Source organism: Passer domesticus, chromosome Z (genome assembly GCF_036417665.1).
Source record: "Passer domesticus isolate bPasDom1 chromosome Z, bPasDom1.hap1, whole genome shotgun sequence".
In the NCBI taxonomy this organism is placed as follows: Eukaryota; Metazoa; Chordata; class Aves; order Passeriformes; family Passeridae; genus Passer; species Passer domesticus.
The window spans coordinates 46,899,295-46,910,769 of NC_087512.1; the positions used below are offsets into that span (position 1 = coordinate 46,899,295).

At 39.2% G+C, this 11,475-nt stretch overlaps 1 long non-coding RNA gene across 1 annotated transcript; it reads right to left on the reverse strand.

Moving 5' to 3' along the window:
* Window positions 1–59: 59 nt before the first annotated feature.
* On the reverse strand, window positions 60–6,892 carry LOC135289227 (uncharacterized). Its single transcript, XR_010352008.1, has 3 exons — window positions 6,827–6,892; window positions 590–675; window positions 60–294 (listed from the first exon to the last, which is right to left on the reverse strand). It is a non-coding gene; the product is annotated as an uncharacterized LOC135289227 (long non-coding RNA).
* Between the last annotated feature and the right edge of the window lie 4,583 nt (window positions 6,893–11,475).

Sequence of the window (11,475 nt, forward strand, 5' to 3'; positions counted from 1 at the left end):
GTACAGGTAAAATTTGTTTCGGAGCCATATAAGGGGAAATCTCTTCGTATAATCAGTGGCATTAGCATCTGAAAGTCTCTAAATAATGGGTATGTGGCAAAAAACACCTGTGTAATTCTGCTTTCACAGGGCTGTGAAGGGATGAGCTGGCCAGAAAACAGCTTCTTGGATTTCATTCACAGAGAATTGTAGCCAATTCAGTAGTCTGGAACTTTCAAGAGAGGGTCAGCAGGAGTTTTCACAGCTTTTGGAAAGATCAGGAAACAAGATCTTTTTTCTCCAGGAGCTGACAGACTACAATAAAGAAAGCAGGAAATAGTGGTTTGGGTTTTTTTCTTCTCTGGAATGGTATGTTGCTACTAAAAAAAAGACACCAAAAATCCCCTGGAAAACAGAACAAAACCAAACAAACAAAAAAACACTAACAAAAAACCCACACCAACCCCAAAAACCACTGCATCTGAGAAAAACAAAGTAAGGATGAGTCATTAGAACCCAGTTTTCAATGCTTACCTCCCATTTTCTATCAGTAAGGAAACCCACAGTGAGAAACATACCACAGTACAGAAAAGCTTCAGGAAATTATTACCACAAAAGAATTTCCTTGTGAAATCCTCATTCCTCAGTCTGGGGTCAGGCTCAGAACTCAAAAGTTCAAGGTCATCTGTGATATAGCTGAAGAACAGGATGGGAACAGCAAGCTCCATATTACAGTATTTCAGGCCACTTTGAACTTGTGTTTCAAAAAATCCTCTCCTGATACTTATTTCCCAAAGGACTTCAGCGCAGTGATAATGTGAAGGGATTCTTGGCCCAGGAAAATAGTATGAAACATATGTGCTTATTTCTCTGTTGTAACTGAGCAGGCTACTGGTTTAGCTCTACTGACACAAGGGCATGCATTCACAGAAATTATGGTAGGAGCATTCATCACCTCACTCCACCTGCCTTGTTGACAGGACAAGTCTGCATTCCCCTTAAATACCAATAAAGCGTTAAAGAGCAGTGTATACTCACAGAGAGCAGCTTACTATCCTGTGTATAGTGCATTGAATAGTTAAAGTGCTATGCAGCTGTATGAAAGGAACTTATACCCTGATTCTTGTACTCTGTCACAGGGACAAAACTTCAGCAATGCTTATGCTTTCTAACTGCAGGATTCATTCCTGTTTTTTTCAGTTGCAGAAGGTACCCCTAGTAATAGGAAATTTTTCTCATTGCTCAGTGGTCCCTGAGTCTTGGATGGAAGCAGAAGTCAAGAACCAGGAGGACAAAAAGAGAAGAGTCATAACTAAGTTCATCATGTCCTTCTGCCTGCAAGGCACAGTTATTCCAGAACAAGACAGCGTTCAAATGTAAAGGACATAAGGGATCCCATGTGTCCTAAAAATACAATATTTCATGGTAGTAACAGTCATTGTTTAGACCCCTTCTATAGTTGGTGGACAAAGAGGCTTTTTCAAGCATGACACAGCCCAGCTTTCATAATTTTTGGGAAGAGGAGCTCTCCACAGGAAACAGTTCCTGACAGAAAGTATCTACATTTATTGTAATGTGGCTTTGTGCTCCAATGTGATCCTCTCCGTGGCCCACAGGGGGAATCACTACTCTGGAGCTTGGACAGCTTTTTCCGTCTCCTCCTTTTCGGACCTTGGTGTTTGCAGGATCATTTCTTGTATTTTTTTAATCTCACTATTCACAGCATTGTGACCTTTGCTGAGAGGTGATGTGAGCTTGACTGGGGGGGCTCAGCTATGTCCAGTGTTGGGTCTGTTGGAACCGGCTGGAAGTGCCTGGAATCATCTGTGTCCACCGCAACTTATCTCTTGGCCTCTTCTCACAGAGGCCAGTGCTGCAGACCCTCCACTGTCAAAGCCTGGACACCTACACAAAATATTTTCCACCTCTTGTCTCTGTGAAATTGAATTGTCATTAAATTATATATTCATTATATACTCCTTAAAAACTCACTTGTATCCACAAAAAAAGTTCTACACCTGAAAATCCAAGTAACTTCATCCCAAACCTAGTAAAGAAGGACAGTTTACACACACAATCAAAGTTGAATTCTTGTTGTTTCTCCACATTGTTACATTGCAACTACAAAATTACTGCATTATCCAAAAGCATCCTGCCTTTCCAGGAAAGTGGGACCTCAGCACATGTGATGGCACCTTTGGAAGACAAATGTTATCACCACAAACATGCATTCTTCTTCCTCCTTTCCTCCAGCTTTTACTGCTGAGCAGAAGGTCATATAGTCCACTACATTCCCAGATGTGTCCCTTCCCAGCTCCTCACCCACCCAACTGCCTGCTCTCTGCAGGGGCAAGTGAGAAGCAGAGAAGGATTCCTGCTGTCCAAGAACTGTTCATAAATAAATAAAAACAGCAGTATGTCATCAACATTATCTTAGTCACAAGTGCAAAGCACAGCATTATATTAGCTGTTAAGAAGAAATTTAACTTCGTAACTTCCTCTCAGCCAGAACACAGTGCAGCAGTAAGCCACCACTTTCTATGACTGGAAACTGGTTTGCTTCACAGGAATTACAGACATGCCCTTTCACCAAATAAATCCTCTAATGAAAACAGTCTGCATAACTGATACTAATTAATTTGTATATAGAGAAATATTTATTACTTTGGTTCAGGGAGAAGGTAGGTTTTCTCTTAGCTGAGTTTTCCAAAGTAAGGCATTTTTCAAATACCATTTGGGAAAAAATTTCTGCCTAAAAAATTTCTGAAAACCCCGAAGCTGAAGAGAGAATGGCTCAATCATGTCAGCTGCAAAAGCAAACAAAAAAAAAAAAAAAAAAAAAAAGAGAGCAGTTTCATAGCTGACCAACAAGTGGGAGAAACATGACTGAAATTTTTCAGGTTAATTCTGCAAGCTTCAGTTCGGGAGAGAATAATTTGTTATTTTAAAAGACACCACTGTGGCCAGTTGCTTAGATACTAAAAATATCTTCATTGTGTTCCTGAAATGTGTTGCTTTACTGCGAGATGAATTGTTTCCCTATTTCTATAGGCAGAGGCATGTTCATGTGACTGGAAGAGTGAAAATCTAGTATTTTTAATACTCTTTTCAAAGAATCACTGCAAATTTGTTTCCCTTCCCTGACTCTGAAAGATGAAAAGGCATCTGTTTGTAGGCAAGGAGCCAGAGTTTCTCATTAACTGTAGTGCTCTGGTCAGGATTAATGGCTATGTAAAGCTGGAGAGTCCTCTTCTCCTGAAGCACAACTCCATAGACTTCTGAGACAGCACCGTTGGGAAAAAAATTACCATAGACCAATAGTTTCTCTTGGAATTGATGAAATTAAAACAACTGGATGCCCCGGACAGCCTCTAAAAACTTATTCCACAAGCTACAAGAATCTGAAGGGGTTTGGTCACCATTTTGAGAAATATATTGCATTCCATGGGCTATTTTTTGTCCCAGCCATTTTCCTGCCCCATCTGTCAGAAAAGAGGTAGTAGAAAGGAAAGAATTAAAGAAAACGATTTCTTAATTGAAGGACTTGCACGCAAAATTCCTTGAGGTGTCTTTCTTTCATGGCTTGCGGGATTCATTCCCAGTTGACAGGGTGGTAAACAATCAGGGCAGAAGTATGAAGTGTTTTTGTTTTCCCATGTATGACTCTCTCCTCTTAACTAGGAACCTTGCCACACTTCTGCCCTGTAGCCTGTGTCCCTGGCCTATGAGAATGCTTTGTCCCTTTATTCTTGCTTCCTCATGTTGACTGAGCACAGGCTGTGTTTTTCAGGGGGTCTTTCTGCTTTTGCAAAGGGCAAGTGTTTGACATATGGCATGAATTGTAACTGGGCAGTCACCAACAGAGCACAGCCCATGTTTTCAGGACATCAATTAAATAGAGTCCCTGTTATCTACATTCAGTATTATAAATATGAAATGCAATTCCTTGGTGGGCAGGCAGGAAAGGGAATCACTGGCAAGCTAAGGTTCCAGCTATAAGTGCTCTAAGTTTGACCTTTCAGATTCAATGTATGTCTTCATTAACATCTCCAGTATGTCTTCAAAATATAGCTCCCTTAATGTAATTGCTATAGCTGCAAATTTGTAGTTATTCAGTTTATATAAATCCAGTCTAGCTCCATGGGTTTTTTTTAGAAAAGAAATCTCAATCTGAAAAGGTATGACTCCAGAAGGAGCACACACTGATATAGCTGGTACACTGACTATCTAAAAAATGAATTAATCTTTCAAGCAGACAATGATGCAGCAGGCTTCCATGAATGGGTTGTTTATGCAGTCATTTGCAAATGTCCTACCTGAATAATTTTCATCTACAAAAGACCTTTTCATCAGAATAAAACTTTACCAAAATTTTCTGGTGAAATTTCCTTGAAAAGGATAGAGTACAGTGCTTTGATAAGGTCATCCCTTTTAAGAGCAAGCTTTCTATTTTCTGTGAGGTACCATTGGTCTTGTTTGAATTTTTTTTTTGTATAACAATAAACACAAGCAGTTCATATGTGAATGCAGCATTGTGATGGCATGGCCTTTGACTTCTTTCAAGTTCCTTCTTTTTGCCAAAATTTACTTCTAAGGAAGAACAAACAGGGTTGGTTTCTTTTTTTCCTACCTGCTTGTGATTTAAGAATCTGGCATTTCTAATGTCATTCTTAAACACATAGCCAAATTTTTTGTGGGTGGTTATGAGAAGTTTGAGTCTTATGATTTCTTATTATTAATGCCTGCTAAATATAGTAATGTTTCTAAGTTGTGATCAAGGGAAGACCTATATTGTGACCTTTCAACTCAGACCAAGGTTTGTGGTAATAGCAATAACAATAACAATAACAATAACAATAACAATAACAATAATAAAACTGGGCTTAATAATTTCTGAAAGGGGCGCCCAGTTGAGTTGAAGGAAAAAGTCTTGCCCTGCTCTTTCTTGTAGTCAGCTAGAACTGAGTAGAACTGAGCTCCGGAGAAGTCACTGGGTAAGGTTCTCTTTTTGAAGCCAGGAAATCAATTAGGAATCTACTATGTGAGTTAATTTTTCTTCAGGATTCTGGTCTGTTTTGTACTACATTGAAGAAGATTTATGGGCAGAGATGGGTGACCAGCAGCACAGAAGTGTTTCAGCCAGATTTGCAAATGAAGTTGGACTGTCCATTCCTAAGGAAGAATGTCCAACTGAGCAAGTGTTTGCAGTTTTACCTGGAAATTTGGAGTATAAATCATAGTTGTTTGATACTTATGATATGATGGTCTTACTGGTCTTATTTCACATGTTTTCCAGTTTGTGATGCTTGAATTAGAAATTCCTTTTAATTTTAATATGTTTGTCTATCTTTAGGTAGGTATATGTGGGTGTCTAGTTAAGGGGATTATTTTAAACTATGCAATGAGAAGACTTCCTATTTTATTTAAAGAATCAGAGTTCAACATTTGTATTGGAGCTGGCTTCTCTTTTGTTAAGATGTTTAGAAGTGAAGTGTGCAACAAAGAAACGTGTCCAAACCTGTCTTGAACAATTGTTTGATGAGGAAAATGTCTATGATGGTCCTATTCTTTCCCTTTATGTATGTAGAAACACAATGTATGAAGAAAGTCTTTATTAATCCACTCTCATACCTCAAACTTCTAGGTCACTCATTTAGGACAAATGAATCTCATTGCTTCCACAGTCAGAACAAAAAATGTGTGAGTGTTACTGAGAAATCTGTTTCATTGCACTTAGCCATACATTAAATATTCTGGCAGAAACATATGACAATTACTAGCTCATGTACAAAACTCATGAAATGTCAACTATTTCAGTGCTGCAATATCTTTTTTTCCTCAAACAACTATGAATTTCTGTAATTACTGTAACAGAAAATCCTGACGTTAATCCCTTAATAGAAACACAGCATATTGTCATAGATTAACAGGATGACTTCTCAAATCAGATTAAACCTTTTGATTCAGTCTCATGACTTAGTTGTAAGGTCATGATTAATGACTGAGAAATTAGTACCATGAGACATGTGAAGGTCTTTTGGAACCATATGCAGCTAATAATTCAGCTATGCATCTCCTATCCATTCACAGACTCATCAGCCAATATTTTGTGCTGTAATTTAAGACCAAGGAGATTTTTTTTCATGTTGTAAAACTGTATAATTCCTGGACATAGTTCCTACTATCTCTACTAGTTTGTGTTTTCCCACCTGCCTGGCAGTAAGTATCTGATAGGTAATTTTTTTTGAGGGCTGGATGTGCATTGAACTTTCATTGGCACTAACATAAACCCATTCTCAGGGATTTCCTTCTTTGACTGAAAGACAGGCTTGCAGTTTCACAAATTAATATTGCGTTATTGTCTCTGTAATAGATCCAGTGCCTTACTGGACCAGGTGCAATTCAAATAGATGGTAAAGCCACAGACACGCTCCCAAGGCCTGTTATGTCATGTAGCCTGAAGTTCTTGCCAACAGCCTAAAGCTGACAGTTTTCTTTCTTATATTTTATATGATTTTTTTTTTTAATTCCCTAGAAATTATGCCATAGAGTCTCAGAATATCTTACATAAGATGTAGACCAATTGAAGTTGTATATGAGTCATCATCAGAATTATGGAGAAAAGCATGTCACCAGGGATGTATGATCTAATGAAACTGCTTGTGCTGTAGTTCTGTGGGCTTACCTATTCCTCACATACAGTCTTTGTTGTAACAGGCCACCCTCTGTATCTTCCCCAACCTCCCCAGCACCCTGACCCCATCCACCCAAAATGCATGTTTGAATGGTGTCAAGTGTTGAGGAAGAGCCTGCAACACTGCCCAGCAGCAGAAGGGGGAGGTTTTACCTGCTCATAGAACATCAGAAACTCAAGATCTTCAGAAACAGGATTTACAACTGGGGCTGCACAGTCACTCTTCTCTCATTCCAGTAGAATTTTGAGTTCAGGCTGAGCTTCTGTGAAGAGGAAACAGGAGAAATGCAGTGCCACTGGCAGTTCAAACAATTTATATAATGCAGGGGACCACTGCAACTTGTGGGACTCCTCGGAACTGTCTGACTAAGACCAAGTTTCTACTCTGCTTCAAGCTTAGCACCCAGGCTGTGTATTTTGGCTCACTTAGGCTCTGTTTTGTGGGTGCTGGAGATACTTGTACTACATTCAAAGTACAAAAAGGCCTCCCCCACTCCTGCTCTCTCCATATGTGACTTTCCGTTTTGACTTCTCTGTGTATGGGAGAAAATGCAGCAGCACTTACACCGTGGAGTCTGCACTGCACATTTTACACATGTGTAAGCACAGTGCAGGAGGTTCAAGGGTGTATACAGTCATATCTGGAGATTGTGTAGCAAGTCTGCTACAACAGGTATTTACTTGTCTTCCATTTGTTTATTTGGCTTCAGCATTTAGAAGGAAGATCATCTGTTTGTGGTGATGAAAGGCACTGTCTCACTGTAATTGGAGACAGGCTGTGCCAAGGCTGATTCTTGGGTTGAGAAGGCAAAGGATGAAGTTTTGAAAAGGATGGGAAGGTAATCCCTTTCTACTAAAGTATTTTAACTATGCAGTATTAAGTATTTTAAAGAATTTTAAATGTAAATTTCATAAAATAAAACCACTCAAAAACAGGAGCACAGTTGTCAACCAGGGTTGTTTCTTTGCTAATGTTCTGACTCTCTATCCACTGCTGTATATTAGCATGCTATATGTATTTGCGTATAAGTTCTAAAGACCTGAGATCTTGCAGAGACACCGTAAGTAAATGCATCCTTTCCAGAAGACACTTCCTGCCTCATTGCAGCAATGCTTTTGTGTTGGGTTATACCTTCTTCAACTTAGTTTACTTATGTGCTATTAAAGCACTGGAGGGAAAAGTTTCTTATTCCTTTTTTTCTAATGTTCCACACAATGGGTTTTTTTCTCAATAACCATACACAGTAAATACCATATTCCTTATGTTTTGTTTTTGTGCCTCTCCCTATTTCTTCAAACATATAACTTGATCCTAGATCTGTAGAAAACAAAAGATGTGCATTAATCTGAGCAGAGATCACCTTGTGGTCTGAACTATCATTATCTCTCCAGGACATTATTTGCTTGTTTTTACAAAAGACAAACAGAAAGGAGAAAAGTCTGAGTATGAGCTGTTTTGTTCTTCCCTCTTGCAAAATTGTTAAATTCTTTTCACAACAGGATTTGTGGTGGTATGTGGTCCCACTGGCTGTACTAGAGTTTCTGTTTCATTAGGTGCCTCTGTTTTTGCAATGCCATTGCTACCTTTTTTTTTTTTTTGGAAAAAAACAATCTCAGAACGCATAATCCTGCTCTCTGTGCTGGCTTTCTATTCAGTCAGGTCCAACTTTAGGTCACAACCCTGATTTTCAGACCTCTGTAATGAAATGCAGAGAGGATGGAGCAGGAGTCCTTTGTGGTCTCCTAAGTGGACTTTTTGTGTAACACAGGAGATCAACTCACCTGACAATTCTTGCAACAGTCCTGGAAATGGTGGAGGAAATGGGACATGTTTTAGAAGGACCTTCAGCACAAATCCTAGCTCTGTCAGAGTAAAAATCGTCCTCCTCAGCCAGCACACTCTTTGACAGCTGGCTTCCATGGGTGTTTCTCGCAGTAAGTGAAGCTAGACACGCAAATGGCAGAGAGGATGGGTCAGAAGGGAAAGTGAGGACATTTCGTGAGAGCTAGACTGACTGTTAAAATCTTCTGCTGGGAGACATAAAAATAGCTTTCTCTGTAACTCCAGCTTTCCTCTTACAGAAATGTCCTCCTTCTTTAGAATACAAAGAAAAAGCTAATAAATTAATAAAATCCCATTGCTCCTCTTTTGTGAAAGAGGAGAACAGTCATTTATTATGAAAGGGAAGCATCTTAGACAACTACTGTTGCAGAGATCATTTTGGGATTAACATTCATACTGCAAACTCTTTTATCTTTTGACCAAAATGCTTCTGCTTAGTGGCTAATTGAAATAGAAACACACCAAATTAATTTCATTCAGCGGTACTATGGAAATCTCATGCTGATTACTTATGCTTTTGCTCTTCTTTTGATAATGCCAGATCTTATAATTTCTGCAAAATTTCCTATTCCATCACAAAATATACATAGACAGGAAGTCCCACTTCAAACTGGTCTTGAACTTGTCTTGTGCTTGTTGTTTTGCATGAGAAGGATTTCCTTCATGCAGTCTCTATTTTGACAAAGAGAATTTTTATGAGGGCCGTCTTTTTTCTCTATGTTTTCCTTGACACCATCTCATTTACCAAAACAATATCTGGAGCTCTTTCCTCTTTTAGCCTCATGACATTTTGTCTGCGTTAATGTTGCCTCTCCATTGAAGGTACACTTGCACATAATACTGAACCATATAAAAAACTGTCAACCTTTTCTTTTTAGAATAATAAAGTTTCTGCTAGTACAGGCCCTTCCTTGACCAGCTGTCACAGTTGAAGTCCTTCCTTTTTAAGTAGAGCTCTTCACAGATGATTATTGATTTGCTACACTGAACTAAAATACATTAAACCACATTAAATCATTTACAGACCTTGTCCACTAGGTCGACTTGTATATTGTGTCTGTCTGATGACATTCACACTGCAGGTCTTAATTTCTACTCTGGAGGCCTATTTGAAAGTCATAGTTTATTTCAAAGTTTATTCAGGGATTAGTTCCTCTGTCCTACTGTTTTGTGCAGTTATTTGGATTTGCAGGGCTTTTATCTTATTAAGCATTTCAGCAGTGACATGTGTGACAGTGCAGATCCTTGGCAACACTGCCAGTTAACACCGCGTTCACCCTGGGATAAGGGCACTTGGCAAAATCAAGGCCTGTCTCTTCCCGACCCTGAAGTCTCTGCTGAGGAATCAAAGGCTCTCTCCATCCCGCTGAGAGAAGGAGGGCTGGATATCACAGAATCACAGAACCATTTGGGTTGGAAAAGGCCCCCAAAATCCTCAGGTCCAATCTTCAACTGAACACCTTCATGTGAACAAATGCCATGTCCAGTCATTCCTCAACATTTCCAGGGATGGTAAATCCATCTCCACCCTGGGAACAGGGAATGCTGTGTTGCTGCCCAACCGTATTTGACAATTTGGCTCTGGAACATTACTGGGGGGCACTCCAGAGCATGGACATCCAGTTATCACCAGCATATTGCTCCTGATATGTGGCTATGGGCAGAAACAACAAAACTGGTCTTCAGCATTACATTCCAAAACAACCTGCATGCTGCAGGAGAAGAGAACAAGGCTGAATTTAGCCCAGTACTGTGCATAATGCCCCCTTGGAGGAAGAGTCCTCATCTGGAGCTGCTTCTTTAACCTCTGTTTGATAACTGAAAAAATCTGGACTAAAACCTTTCATGTCAAGCAATCTGATGAAATGTATATGGCTGAGTTCGTCTTTGTTTGTCAGTGTTGTACTAGCTTTATTTGGGTTTGGAACTGCCTGAAGTCAACAAAGAACCACAAAAACTCTGAATGGGAGGCTCGAGTTAGTCAGTGTCATTTGGGTTTAGAAAAGCTCAGATGTGTTAGGTGCTAGGGGTCTACATCATATACCACAAGAAGCTAAACTCCCTGTAGGAGTAGCCAGTGAAAGCTGACCAAGTCTCAAAATGCCGTACTGCTTGGTAAGCTGACTGAAGAATAAAGAACTACCAAGGTTTTCCTCTTTTAAAGCCTGACTTGACAGCTGTGCTGGTAATAAACATACAGGAATGGGACTTCTTAGAGTGAACGCTTTTCAAGTGGGAAACAAGTTAAAATAGCTCATTGCTGTTTAATAACTGGGTAAAAGTTAAATATTTGATAGGTTTTTTCAAAAGTAATTTATAATTTTAATGAATAATGCTTCTTGTTGATGCATTGAGAGCACAGGAATGACCAATTTCCACAATATAATTGCAAGAAAACTAACGTGCTGACTTTAGCAGGAGCTATTGCTGGTTCTTCAGGAAACAGGGTGAGAAAAGAGGCTTTTCACTGTTCATAAATCCCTTTTGATGTTTTGTTAGGATCTCAGATTTTCAAACTCTTTGTTAGAATACTCAGTTTTGTTTATTCTGGACATTTTTTCCTGGTGATAGAGACGTCAAAATTCCTTTGAAAAACTGTTATAAACTTTTTGTGACAGATCTATCATCCCCCAGAAAAGCTGCACTGAAATGTGTAGAGTCTTGTTTGAAGCCTTGTTTGAGGCTTACATATAGATATAAAAATTTATATAGATTTATATGAAAGGAGAGTACTTGGGCAGTGAAGATAAAAACACCTAAACTCTCAGTGTTTAGGTGTTGAACTATGTCCTTTGTTTGTGTGCTGCTTGATTCTTCAATGCTTCCAAATTGCTTTTTTTCTTATTGTTCTGTTTATTTTTTGTGTGTCCATGGCAACCATGAGTCTTTATTAAGAAGCCATCTCTGTGTGTCTCCTTTTGAGAGGCTGAAATCCTAAAAACGATGCTATTTCTGCCTG